At 42.9% G+C, this 14190-nt stretch overlaps 3 long non-coding RNA genes across 3 annotated transcripts; 2 read left to right on the top strand and 1 right to left on the bottom strand.

Moving 5' to 3' along the window:
- Positions 1–811: 811 nt before the first annotated feature.
- LOC135370322 (uncharacterized) lies at positions 812–1770 on the bottom strand. Its single transcript, XR_010415295.1, has 2 exons — positions 1698–1770; positions 812–1278 (listed from the first exon to the last, which is right to left on the bottom strand). It is a non-coding gene; the product is annotated as an uncharacterized LOC135370322 (long non-coding RNA).
- Positions 1771–5732: 3962 nt separating this feature from the next.
- LOC135370323 (uncharacterized) lies at positions 5733–7475 on the top strand. The gene is made up of 3 exons (XR_010415296.1): positions 5733–5831; positions 6963–7127; positions 7299–7475. It is a non-coding gene; the product is annotated as an uncharacterized LOC135370323 (long non-coding RNA).
- A 691-nt stretch (positions 7476–8166) lies between these two features.
- On the top strand, positions 8167–13910 carry LOC135370685 (uncharacterized). The gene is made up of 6 exons (XR_010415426.1): positions 8167–8251; positions 8421–8476; positions 13310–13365; positions 13463–13518; positions 13624–13679; positions 13770–13910. It is a non-coding gene; the product is annotated as an uncharacterized LOC135370685 (long non-coding RNA).
- The last annotated feature ends 280 nt before the right edge of the window (positions 13911–14190 follow it).

Raw genomic sequence — 14190 nt, 5'->3', positions numbered from 1 at the left:
GTCAGCTTCGTTATACAGTTAAGTAGGTTTCACAGGGATGGTTACCCGTCAGACTTCGGCTGCGTTCCAATACCTCGCGCCCGCGAATCCGCCTGACTAGGCAGCTGAGTAGACCCCTATGCTTGTCGCTATTGGAACAGGCTTGCCTAACCGCCATCTCGTTGCTCACGCAAGAAATGCGTACGGCGCAAGCGCAGCAGGACTAATGCGCTAAGTTTGTAGGACATCGTGCATAAACTGTCACAACTAAACATGTGTTGCAACTCTCTACGCAGTTTTAAAAAAACCTACCACTATGTGCAACTTCACATTTAAAGCCAGCAGAAACAGCAGGCACGCTGGTACCGTCAACGCGAGTCTCCATCCCGGCTGTCAGATGGTCAGGCGTATAACTAGACTGCATCTATGCGCACTAGGCGGTAGCCAACTGAATAGCGGCCTTGGCGAGATTTGGAACGAGGCTTAACATGGCGGAACTTCCTGTTAGACCGCTAGGCGGTCGACTAACCGGGGTATTGGAACGCAGCCTTCGTGAGGAAGACCCTCTGAGAACACCAATAGGTCAGTCGTACATGTTTTAACACCTTCTGTAGCAAGAGCTCAGTTGCAAGATAGCAAGTGCTCAGCTTCTGTAGAGGGTACGCCTTATTTTGCAGGTGGAACCAACCCGAAGAAGGGCCCCCGAAATTCAGCCTAACAAAACACTAGATGGCGAGCTCCACCTAGGGAGAAAGGGCCTGCAAGCGAGTGTTCCGTAAGGTCCCTGGGAGCTGCACCCATCTAGCCGCAACCCCAGACACCAGAAACGCTCTAACCAACAACAGCATGTTTATTCGCATACACCGCCGTCCCTGCAGAAGACCACTGCGTCGTAATCTGTCCGCCGCTACCAACAGTCGTCGAGATGTATTTCTTTTCGTCTCACGTAGCTTGAGGTTCCCTCGCAACGGTGATGAGAGCTTGCTATCGCCGCACTTTCGCCTTTTCAAAGGTCTGGCAAGTGCAAGATGTCACGGAAGGAGCTGTCAGCCGGGTGCTGCCGACAGTTCTCCACGCAGGACGGCCTTGTCGGTGGCTCGGACGAGCGTCCAAGTCGATCAAGAGGTCTTGTGACACCGGAGTTGCTGTGGCTGGAAAGAGCCGGTACCCTCATGTTCAGGCGTAGCGTGGTGTAGAGGTCGGCGAAGTTGTTACCGAACTGTTGCGAAGTCATCTGCAGTATAGCAGGTCCTGTCCCGTAGATTCGTCCACGATGCTGCCGAGGGGGCAGGAATTCCTCTTGGGCGGCATGACCGGCAAGAAAAGAACCGCCGGGAAACCAGCATATAAACAAAAGGTTAGTATGAAACACTAGCAAAACAACGCTAAAAACTATCTGCTCATGTTCCCTGGACAAGCTAGACGCAGAGAACACTAGCAGATTAACCCGCAACAGCTAGCATAATTGAACATCTGTATGCAATAAGTTAAGTGGAAAAATCCCAAACCGAGAAAAGGGGAAGTCATCCGATTGTACGTCCCATTGACACATATGCATTTCCCGTTTCTTACCCTCCTGTCGCGGGTCAATAAATTGCGATACGGTCCTAAATTTTCTTTGGCAGGTACATACTGGTGTGTAGATGTCATTGCAGCAAAAACAGTGAATAAGTAGACTTATCCCCTTATTGCATACAGAGGTTCAATTATTCGCTTACATTGCCGTTCCCTGAAGTAGACCACTGACGTAACTTGCCGGCTGCCGAAAGAACCCCGCTCGCTGCTGCTGCTCACATCGGTCGTCAGGATGGCTCTCCTTCCTGTGCTGGTAGTACTACGGGTTATATAGGCTTCAGTTTCCCTCGCAGTAAAGAGGGAAACCGCACGTGTGAGACCGCTATCGGTGATAACACCTTGTTCTCGCCACGAGTCTTATCTAGCAAAAGATAATTCTAAAAGGTGTTTTCGTTTTCCAGAATAAATCAGCGTGCCATTTTGCCCGCACGGCTCTCCCCCCAGTATACCACCCACTTCCCTCATGAGTTGCCTATCGATGAAACAAAGATTTCTAGGCGACGCAAACCATGCGTATTTTTTTTTATGTCATATAACACACAAGAAAAACGAAAGCTGCACTATGTAGCTCGACGTGCCCAAGTCGTGCTCTTCAGCGAACACAGCAGTGGTTAAAGAGAGGGATTACGTAGATTTCATGATATCACAATATAATAAAATATATACAAACACAAACGGAAGAACAAGCACATTATAACACTTAGCATAAAAACTCGTATTCGGAGAGATAGCAGAGCCACACCTCAGCAACAAAGACGAGGGACCTGATTACTAGTTTTACTAGTAGCTTTAGTAGTGCTGTTTACTAGTTTTGCTAGATAACGTGCTCGTCTATAAAGAATTTCCGATAATCATACTGCTCTCTCACCCTTATGAAAGATAAGTCTGTGAAAACATATGCTTTATGCTGGAGTTATATTCTGCATTAGTAATTGCTGGAACTGCTTGTTGCGGTGAATCACCTCATGAGATATCAGTATTCTGTCATTCCTATAGTTGTCGTTGCCGGAACTGCTTTTTTCTTTCTTTTCTTTTTTCTGCAGTACTACCTTCTGTAGTATTGAATTATTATTCAATTATTATTATTGTAGTATTATTCTGTAGTATGGTCGTGAAGGCAAGGCAGGCACTATACTTACCGAGGTTTCCTCATTGTGTGTGGTTGATTTCAGTTCATATATTTTCTTTTTTCAACTATTCTTCCCGTCCTTATTGTGAAGCATGGTGGCTGTGCTGTCAGTCCTTTATTACCGTTCACCTTACTTCTACTACAGCCTTCTTACCGTTCCTGTTTTTCTTCTTTTTTTTTCATCCCGTGTTAGCGCCGCGAAGCAACTGTGGCTATGAGCGGCGAACAGATGTGGACAGATGATGAGAGGACAGCAGAAAGGAGTGGGAGAGAGACGGGGTTAGTATGCGACTTGGGCCGACTTCAGGGGAAACCGTGCCGACATTCGTCTGGAAATAGGGTCTTCGGAAAGCCTAGGGGAAAACCTCAGACACCACAGCCAGTGGTATGATTCGAACCAACCACCTCTGTGGTTGGTTTGTTCAGCACGACCTTGTCGACCAACGAGAGGGACGCCTTAACCAGCTCGGTCATGCTGCTGGTTTACCCTTCCTGTGCTCACAAGACTAGAAGTATGAAATAAGAGATGAGGGACGGATGGGCTGTAAGACGCTGGATCTGTTAACCCGTTTGCCCAATGATTCTAAGGACGCCGGTAATTTGGTGGACAGATTGCTTGGTCCTCTGCGTAGTCCTACTGCGCCGTGTGTAGGTCCAGTATAATATCTATATGTATGATCCCTAATGTATAATATCTAAGTACGCTCTATTCTTGTATGCTGCCGCATATCGGCAGTATCTCCCGCACGTATCTTCTATCAGGATATTAACCCGCTTATGCCCTGATAAGGCTTATAAGCATTCAACGCAGGCGCTGAATTGTACATTGAAAACCATTCAGTGTCTGTTGGCATCGTCATTGCAATCAACCCATCTCAGCAAAAACATATAGGAAATGTATGGTATGGCTATGCATACTTGACAAACTATTTCATCTCTTTAGCTCCATTTCATTACGCAGGTTATCAGTACGTTCACCTCAAAGTTTTCACAGGGCCTTATCAGGCTGTTATCTAAACGCGTGTGATCTCAATTGATTTGAGGGGGCGTTTGACGCGATTCGGTTCCCTTGTTTTCCTTCGGGCAAAGAACGGGACGTGAGAACATGCGCAATGAATATGTTTATACTACAGGAAACAATCCTCTGCACTGCCTCGGCGCACCTCCCAGCACAACAGGGAAAGCACTAATGTTTGGAGGTATTTTCTAGCCATCTTTTTTCGCATAAAGAACACGGAAAGGCCTTTTCGGACGCCAGCATGTAATCGTCCTTCTTCGGCTAATGGAAAGGTACCCCGTTTACATGATCTCTAGGCTAAGCCTAACGGGAACCAATACTGATATCTCAACCTTGGCCAGCCGATTCCGGAAAGCAATCTGTGTACCAAAGCAATAGTACGCATAACTCTATCGTTGTGCAAATAATAATGTAACATTGTGCAAAACAAGGTATATCTGAGCAGGTAGCGTAATTCCCATAGGCCCCCGCGTCTTCAGAATGACGCCATGATAGAGACCGTCAGCGTCATACTACACGTGGACTACTACGCTTGTAAATGAATGACGTCAGAGATGACGTTAGTAGTATGAATAATAAGCAGTGCATAATTCACTTCGTTTGCGTTGTATTCCCTTTTCCTGACTTAACCGCACTAATCACCCAGGGCAACAGCACCAGACAAGGACAGAGAAAAATATATCATGTCAGGTTTAATGACACATATCAATTCGAAATACATACAGTTATCACAGGTTTTGACAACTCCAAACACAAGGGCATCGTGATGACCACACAGATATTAGGAAAGGTTCACATGAGGGCCATTTGTCACCTAGAGCTATATGTACGAGTAGTGATTAGACGTTTGCATTCCTTCAGTGAGTGGCCATAATGAGTCCATTGCAAAAAAAAAACACATTACATAGCTGGTGCACACCTGATTCCTGGTAGCACTCGCGTCGTCATGGCCGGTCGCGCCGCGACGATTTTCTTTCTTTTTTCCACGGGGCCAGCAACAAGGGATGTATTACATTCATCTTTGTTGGAAGTCTAACACCTGTTCTGTCGTCTCTTCTCTCTGTCCCGTTCCCACGGCTAGTTCGTCATGCAACACGCCCGATTTTTCACTTTGATGTATTCATCTATTCACACGTGTTAATCTTGGTCTACAGCTCCGAGATGTGAACGTCGCTTCCTGTTTAACTCAACAGGTGTAGGAGCTCCGTATTACAATGCACGGGCACACGACACGGATACAGAGATGCGCGGATAAACAAGCCCACTGTGACCCATGAGCAGGGGAGCAGGATACGGAAACGTACTCTTGTACACAATTTCATATATGTGCACGAGTGGGGCAACAGATAGTTTTTTCTGCATTAAAATTATCAATAACATATTAGTACCCACACACGCCATACCCATGTTGTATTTCTTTTTTTTCTTTTTTTTCGATGGTACCTCTACTACCAACACTCGCTCGCGCCTCACTATGATAGCCTTGCCGATGGGTCTGGTTTGGTATTCTCGCTTGTTTTCGCTACCAGTTTAGATATACCTTGGTGCCGAACGCGTTCAAATGCAGTAGCGTTATTCGCCCCGACATCGAACGGTGTCGGCTGGCTGCGGAGAAACGATGAACTACCGTAGTGTGGGTAGGTTCCTCACGTCATCTGCTTTTATTTGGGCATTGGGAACATTGGGCATGGGAGCATTGGGGAACCGAACAGTATCGTACCATCGCGACACAATTGACCTTCTGGTGAATATACGCAAGAATTACGGAAAAGAACCATCAACTCCGAGCATCGGCCGGCGTGCTATCCACGCTATAAAGGTAACGGTGTCGTCCCCTATAGGTCGATCTCGCAGGAATGGCAATATCATGTGTCACAACGTCACGTGGTCATAGGATGTCACATGGCAATGGCTGTCAACAAAAGTATCGGTGAAAATCAAAATTCAAAATTGAAACCGAAGAAAGTAGTAATATCAAGAAGCCCTCAAACCCTAAGGAATGATGTAGCCGTTTATTCCAGAAGTAGTACTCTACCCCGTTCCTCCATATGATGCTGCTGCTGCTGCTGATGATGATGTGATGGTTGATGAGACAGACAGCGAGGACCAATGTATCACGTTTTCCAAAAGGTTAGCAGTGCATGCTTTGCATGCTAGTGAATAGAGGGCGCTGTAGGTGTGGTCCAGAAGTGTTGGTAGTGTGGCCGATGGAGAAGCACGTGTTCTACATTTTCCAGATCACCGCAGTGACGGTACCTTGGAGACTTGTAGCTTGCGGAGATGCCACTGAGCTGTAAAAGCCACGTTTGAGACGCATCCGATGAATTCCTGACGGGAGATATTTCGTGGCATCCGAAAATCGAGCGTTGGATCAGCTTTTGCGAGCGAAGACGTGTAGAGGATGTCAGCACTAGTCGCCGAAGGATGGGATGCATATCACAAAGTCACACAACTAATAAAAGTACCAGGAGACAAAATACTAGTAAGGAGATATATTAGAGTTCGGAATAAAAAAAAAGGAAAAAAATCCATATAATATCAATGGTCGAGAGGTCTTCGAAATGCAAGGAGTTCTAAAATATGGGGAGCAGTTCGAAGTAGCCCTAAGAAAGTGTCACGCTCAATAGTCCATGAATAGTAAAGTCGCAAGTAAAAGGAGCCAGACAAATTGCTCGAAGTACTCAGGGATAATAGTCGAAAGACATAGTACTGCAAATGCTGTGGTGGCAGTCAGAAATATTTAATAGAGGCTAACAGGAAGAAACCTGTAGTATGACCAACGGGTCCCAGTTAACCACCATGACCTGTGCATCGACAACGGCACCGTTGTGCCACAGGCATGTCAGATATATTAGAAAGTTAATAGAAATTTCTTCTTTCAGACCTGCGCAGTAGGCTACTTGGTGGTTCCTTCTTTCTTTTGTCCCCACCGTGGAAGCAAATCATTCCGAATGTGCATTTCAAATTCGTGCATTTCGTTTCATTTTCAGAGGGAGAATGTTCATTCGGAATGTTCTACGGAAACCTGTTCATAAAACCTTGCCGAAGGAAGTGCCTTCGGAATTAAAAGACAGAAATACAAATAGTTAGATTGAGATAATACTAGGCACAAATACTCAGCAGTAGGTTCCCCTTCATTTTGCAGGTGCAATTGGACAGAAAGAAGGACATTTCTGAGAAATAAAAAAATCAATAAAAATTGCTCCTATTGACCTGAAATTAAGCGCATATACTCAGTACAAGATGCTCTTTGTTTTGCAGGCGGAAATGGTCTTGAAGAAGTGCATTCGAAGTATGGCCTCAGGAGACACAAACCTTCGTTTCCATTTTCCGCGAAGAAATAAAAATGCTCAGTAAAAGGTCCTGTGCTGCAGGGGGACTGAGACAGGAAGAAGGGCTATTTTATTTCCATTTTATCATCAATAGGTCAGTCCTACATGTTTCACTTTCAACAAAGAGATAAAAGTGCCTATAGATTCCCTCCACTGACCCCCCATCGCCCTCTCCACAATGCTCACCACGATTATGCAACTCATATGCAAAAAACTGTAAAGGAAAACTGACATACTTTTTCTTTTGCGTCTCAAACACAACTAGAGAACCAGTTTTTCAACATGAGACGACAAAATGGCAGGAAGCTGACAACATGAGAAGTGTGTTTTGAGTAAAAAGCGGAAGGAAACGCTTGGTGAAGTTAAACAAGACAAAAAAAAGGGAATTTCAAGTAGAATTGCGGGGGAACAACAACCCTGAAAATTTGCTCTCACTAAACAGCAGGAGGTTAGTCTTATCTTTTCTTTCATTTTCAGCAAAAAATAAAAGTGCTTAGACTGAGCTGAGCACGTACTCTTTATTTTGCAGACGGAATTGCAGAGGAGAGTGCTTAGCTAAAGCTGCAATCATGCACATATACTGAGTAGGAGGAGCTCTTTATTTTGCAGGTGGAATTGCAGGGGAAGGTGCTTAGATTAAACTGCAATCATGCACATATACTGAGTAGGAGGACCCCTTTATTTTGCAGGTGGAATTACAGGGAAATTGCTTACATCGAGCTGGAATCGCACACATACACTGAGTAGGAGGAGCTTTTTATTTTGCCGGTGGAATTGCAGGGGAAGAAGAACCCTGGAAATTTGGCGTCAGGAAAGACCAAGAGGCTAGTCTTATCTTTCCATCTGTTTCCATCAAATAATAAAAATGCTTAGATTAAGCTGCAATGATGCACATATACTGAGTAGGAGGAGCTCTTTATTTTGCAGGTGGAACTGCAGGGGAAGAAGAACCCTGGAAATTTGGCCTCAGGAAAGACCAAGAGGCTAGTCTTATCTTTCCATCTGTTTCCATCAAATAATAAAAATGCTTAGATTAAGCTGCAATCATGCACATATACTGAGTAGGAGCTCTTTATTTTGCAGTGGAATTACAGGGAAAAGTGCTTACACTGAGCTTGAATCACACACATACGCTGAGTAGGAGGAGCTTTTTATTTTGCAGGTGGAATTGCAGGGGAAGAAGAACCCTGGAAATTTGGCCTCAGGAAAGACCAAGAGGTTAGTCTTATCTTTCCTTCTGTTTCCATCAAATAATAAAAGTGCTTAGATTAAGCTGCAATCATGCACATATACTGCACTATAGGAGCTCTTTATTTTGCAGTGGAATTACATGGAAAAGCTGGAATAACACACACACGCTGAGTAGGAGGAGCTTTTTATTTTGCAGGTGGAATTGCAGGGGAAGGAGAACCCTGGAAATTTGGCGTCAGGAAAGACCAAGAGGTTAGTCTTATATTTCCTTCTGTTTCCATCAAATAATAAAAGTGCTTAGATTAAGCTGCAATCATACACATATACTGAGTAGGAGCTCTCTATTTTGCAGTGGAATTACAGGAAAAAGTGCTTACATTTGAGCTTGAATCACACACATACGCCGAGTAGGAGGAGCTTTTTATTTTGCAGGTGGAATTGCAGGAGAAGAAGAACCCTGGAAATTTGGCCTCAGGAAAGACCAAGAGGTTAGTCTTATCTTTCCTTCTGTTTCCATCAAATAATAAAAGTGCTTAGATTAAGCTGCAATCATGCACATATACTGAGTATAGGAGCTCTTTATTTTGCAGTGGAATTACATGGAAAAGTGCTTACATTGAGCTTGAATCACACACATACGCTGAGTAGGAGGAGCTTTTTATTTTGCAGGTGGAATTGCAGGGGAAGAAGAACCCTGGAAATTTGGCCTCAGGAACGACCAAGAGGTTAGTCTTATCTTTCCTTCTGTTTCCATCAAATAATAAAAGTGCTTAGATTAAGCTGCAATCATGCACATATACTGAGTATAGGAGCTCTTTATTTTGCAGTGGAATTACATGGAAAAGTGCTTACATTGAGCTTGAATCACACACATACGCTGAGTAGGAGGAGCTTTTTATTTTGCAGGTGGAATTGCAGGGGAAGAAGAACCCTGGAAATTTGGCCTCAGGAACGACCAAGAGGTTAGTCTTATCTTTCCTTCTGTTTCCATCAAATAATAAAAGTGCTTAGATTAAGCTGCAATCATGCACATATACTGAGTATAGGAGCTCTTTATTTTGCAGTGGAATTACATGGAAAAGTGCTTACATTGAGCTTGAATCACACACATACGGTGAGTAGGCGGAGCTTTTTATTTTGCAGGTGGAATTGCAGGGGAAGAAGAACCCTGGAAATTTGGCCTCAGGAACGACCAAGAGGTTAGTCTTATCTTTCCTTCTGTTTCCATCAAATAATAAAAGTGCTTAGATTAAGCTGCAATCATGCACATATACTGAGTATACGAGCTCTTTATTTTGCAGTGGAATTACATGGAAAAGTGCTTACATTGAGCTTGAATCACACACATACGCTGAGTAGGCGGAGCTTTTTATTTTGCAGGTGGAATTGCAGGGGAAGAAGAACCCTGGAAATTTGGCCTCAGGAAAGACCAAGAGGTTAGTCTTATCTTTCGTTCTGTTTCCATCAAATAATAAAAGTGCTTAGATTAAGCTGCAATCATGCACATATACTGAGTATAGGAGCTCTTTATTTTGCAGTGGAATTACATGGAAAAGTGCTTACATTGAGCTTGAATCACACACATACGCTGAGTAGGAGGAGCTTTTTATTTTGCAGGTGGAATTGCAGGGGAAGAAGAACCCTGGAAATTTGGCCTCAGGAAAGACCAAGAGGTTAGTCTTATCTTTCCTTCTGTTTCCATCAAATAATAAAAGTGCTTAGATTAAGCTGCAATCATGCACATATACTGAGTATTATCTTGCAGTGGAATTACATGGAAAAGTGCTTACATTGAGCTTGAATCACACACATACGCTGAGTAGGAGGAGCTTTTTATTTTGCAGGTGGAATTGCAGGGGAAGAAGAACCCTGGAAATTTGGCCTCAGGAAAGACCAAGAGGTTAGTCTTGTCTTTCCTTCTGTTTCCATCAAATAATAAAAGTGCTTAGATTAAGCTGCAATCATGCACATATACTGAATATAGGAGCTCTTTATTTTGCAGTGGAATTACATGGAAAAGTGCTTACATTGAGCTTGAATCACACACATACGCTAAGTAGGAGGAGCTTTTTATTTTGCAGGTGGAATTGCAGGGCAAGAAGAACCATGGAAATTTGGCCTCAGGAAAGACCAAGAGGTTAGTCTTATCTTTCCTTCTGTTTCCATCAAATAATAAAAGTGCTTAAATTAAGCTGCAATCATGCACATATACTGAGTATAGGAGCTTATTATTTTGCAGTGGAATTACATGGAAAAGTGCTTACATTGAGCTTGAATCACACATATACGCTGAGTAGGAGGAGCTTTTTATTTTGCAGGTGGAATTGCAGGGGATGAAGAACCCTGGAAATTTGGCCTCAGGAAAGACCAAGAGGTTAGTCTTATCTTTCCTTCTGTTTCCATCAAATAATAAAAGTGCTTAGATTAAGCTGCAATCATGCACATATACTGAGTATAGGAGCTCTTTATTGTGCAGTGGAATTACATGGAAAAGTGCTTACATTGAGCTTGAATCACACATATACGCTGAGTAGGAGGAGCTTTTTATTTTGCAGGTGGAATTGCAGGGGAAGAAGAACCCTGGAAATTTGGCCTCAGGAAAGACCAAGAGGTTAGTCTTATCTTTCCTTCTGTTTCCATCAAATAATAAAAGTGCTTAGATTAAGCTGCAATCATGCACATATACTGAGTATAGGAGCTTATTATTTTGCAGTGGAATTACATGGAAAAGTGCTTACATTGAGCTTGAATCACACACATGCGCTGAGTAGGAGGAGCTTTTTATTTTGCAGGTGGAATTGCAGGGGAAGAAGAACCCTGGAAATTTGGCCTCAGGAAAGACCAAGAGGTTAGTCTTATCTTTCCTTCTGTTTCCATCAAATAATAAAAGTGCTTAGATTAAGCTGCAATCATGCACATATACTGAGTATAGGAGCTCTTTATTGTGCAGTGGAATTACATGGAAAAGTGCTTACATTGAGCTTGAATCACACATATACGCTGAGTAGGAGGAGCTTTTTATTTTGCAGGTGGAATTGCAGGGGAAGAAGAACCCTGGAAATTTGGCCTCAGGAAAGACCAAGAGGTTAGTCTTATCTTTCCTTCTGTTTCCATCAAATAATAAAAGTGCTTAGATTAAGCTGCAATCATGCACATATACTGAGTATAGGAGCTCTTTATTTTGCAGTGGAATTACATGGAAAACTGCTTACATTGAGCTTGAATCACACACATACGCTGAGTAGGAGGAGCTTTTTATTTTGCAGGTGGAATTGCAGGGGAAGAAGAACCCTGGAAATTTGGCCTCAGGAAAGACCAAGAGGTTAGTCTTATCTTTCCTTCTGTTTCCATCAAATAATAAAAGTGCTTAGATTAAGCTGCAATCATGCACATATACTGAGTATAGGAGCTCTTTATTTTGCAGTGGAATTACATGGAAAAGTGCTTACATTGAGCTTGAATCACACACATACGCTGAGTAGGAGGAGCTTTTTATTTTGCAGGTGGAATTGCATGGGAAGAAGAACCCTGGAAATTTGGCCTCAGGAAAGACCAAGAGGTTAGTCTTATCTTTCCTTCTGTTTCCATCAAATAATAAAAGTGCTTAGATTAAGCTGCAATCATGCACATATACCGAGTATAGGAGCTTATTATTTTGCAGTGGAATTACATGGAAAAGTGCTTACATTGAGCTTGAATCACACACATGCGCTGAGTAGGAGGAGCTTTTTATTTTGCAGGTGGAATTGCAGGGGAAGAAGAACCCTGGAAATTTGGCCTCAGGAAAGACCAAGAGGTTAGTCTTATCTTTCCTTCTGTTTCCATCAAATAATAAAAGTGCTTAGATTAAGCTGCAATCATGCACATATACTGAGTATAGGAACTCTTTATTTTGCAGTGGAATTACATGGAAAAGTGCTTACATTGAGCTTGAATCACACATATACGCTGAGTAGGAGGAGCTTTTTATTTTGCAGGTGGAATTGCAGGGGAAGAAGAACCCTGGAAATTTGGCCTCAGGAAAGACCAAGAGGTTAGTCTTATCTTTCCTTCTGTTTCCATCAAATAATAAAAGTGCTTAGATTAAGCTGCAATCATGCACATATACTGAGTATAGGAGCTCTTTATTTTGCAGTGGAATTACATGGAAAAGTGCTTGCAATGAGCTTGAATCACACACATGCGCTGAGTAGGAGGTGCTTTTTATTTTGCAAGTGGAATTGCAGGGGAAGAAGAACCCTGGAAATTTGGCCTCAGGAAAGACCAAGAGGTTAGTCTTATCTTTCCTTCTGTTTCCATCAAATAATAAAAGTGCTTAGATTAAGCTGCAATCATGCACATATACTGAGTATAGGAGCTCTTTATTTTGCAGTGGAATTACATGGAAAAGTGCTTACATTGAGCTGGAATCACGCACATACATTGAGTAGGAGGAGCTTTTTATTTTGCAGATGGAATTAGAGGGTAAAGTGCTTACATTGAGCTGGAATCACACACATATACTGAGTAGGAAGAGTTGCAGATGGAACTGCAGGGGAAAGTGTTTAGATTAAGCTCTAATCATGCACATATACTGAGTAGGAGGAGCTCTTTATTTTGTAGCTGGAATTTCATGAAAAAACGCTTAGATTAAGCTGCAATCATGCACATATACTGAGTACGAAGACCTCTTTATTTAGCAGGTGGGATTGCAGGGAAAAGTGATTAGATTAAGCTGCAATCATGCACATATACTGAGTAAGAGGAGCTATTTATTTTGCAGGTGAAATTGGGCAGGGGAAAGTGCTTAGTTTAAGCTGCAATCATGTACATATACTGAGTAGAAGGACCTCTTTATTTAGCAGGTGGAATTGCAGGGGAAAGCGCTTAGATTAAGCTGTAATCATGCACATGTACTGAGTAGGAGGAGCTCTTTATATTGCAGATGGAATTGCGGGGAACAGTGCTTAGATTAAGCTGCAATCATGCACATATACTGAGTAAAAAAAACCTCTTTATTTAGCAGGTGGAATTGCAGGGGAAAGTGTTTAGATTAAGCTGCAATCATGCACATATACTGAGTAGGAGGAGCCCTTTATTTTGCAGGTGGAAATGCAGGGAAAGAAGAACGCTGGAAATTTGGCCTCAGAAAAGACCAAGCGGTTAGTCTTTTCTTCCATTTTTATCAAGAGTAAAAGTGCTTAGATTAAGCTGCAATCCTGCACATATACTGAGTAGGAGAAGCTCTTTATTTTGCAGGTCGCATTACAGGGGAAGAAGACCCCTGGAAATTTGGCGCCAGGAAAGACCAAGAGGTTCGTCTTATCTTTTCTTCTATTTTCATCAAAAAATAAACGTGGTTATATTATAAGCTGCAGTCATGCACATATACTGAGTAGGAGGACCTCTTGATTTTGCAGGTGGAATTGCAGGCGAAGAACAACGCTGGAAATTTGGCCTCAGAAAAGACCAAGAGGTTAATCTTTTCTTCCATTTTCATCCAAGAATAAAAGTGCTTAGATTAAGCTGGAATCATGCTCACCAGGAGGTGCGCTTTATTTTTCAGGTGGAGATGGGACTTTTCAGCAGAGGGTGAAACTACAGGTTTGTGGAATAAAGGATGAGAGTGGGAGGGAGTTTTAATGCGCTACTCCTTTCCCTTTTTTCCTTTGATTCCAAGGGTAAAGTTTCAGTTGTTTAGTAGCGTGTGTGTGTATATATACGTCGGAGTCAGTGAATAAATATGTGTGTAGACACTTCACAGTAGTGTTGTTGCTGTCTGTCGTCCAGTCTCTGGCTGCTTGAGCTTCACAATGTGTACTAGATACCAAAATACGTCGTTCCAACAGTGGTGAAGGGCCCTGGAGATTTGGCTGCACAAAACACAGAGTCAAGGCTCCCTGTGTTTTGCAGGTGGAATGAGACTGGAATACAGGCTCCTGAAACTCCGGCATCAATACAGAGTCTTTCTCCTCATTCCAATTTGT

The sequence above is a fragment of the Ornithodoros turicata genome, chromosome 10 (assembly GCF_037126465.1).
Source record: "Ornithodoros turicata isolate Travis chromosome 10, ASM3712646v1, whole genome shotgun sequence".
NCBI lineage: Eukaryota > Metazoa > Arthropoda > Arachnida > Ixodida > Argasidae > Ornithodoros > Ornithodoros turicata.
Note: the sequence above shows the minus strand (reverse complement) of the source record. Positions and strands in the feature narration are given on the sequence as shown.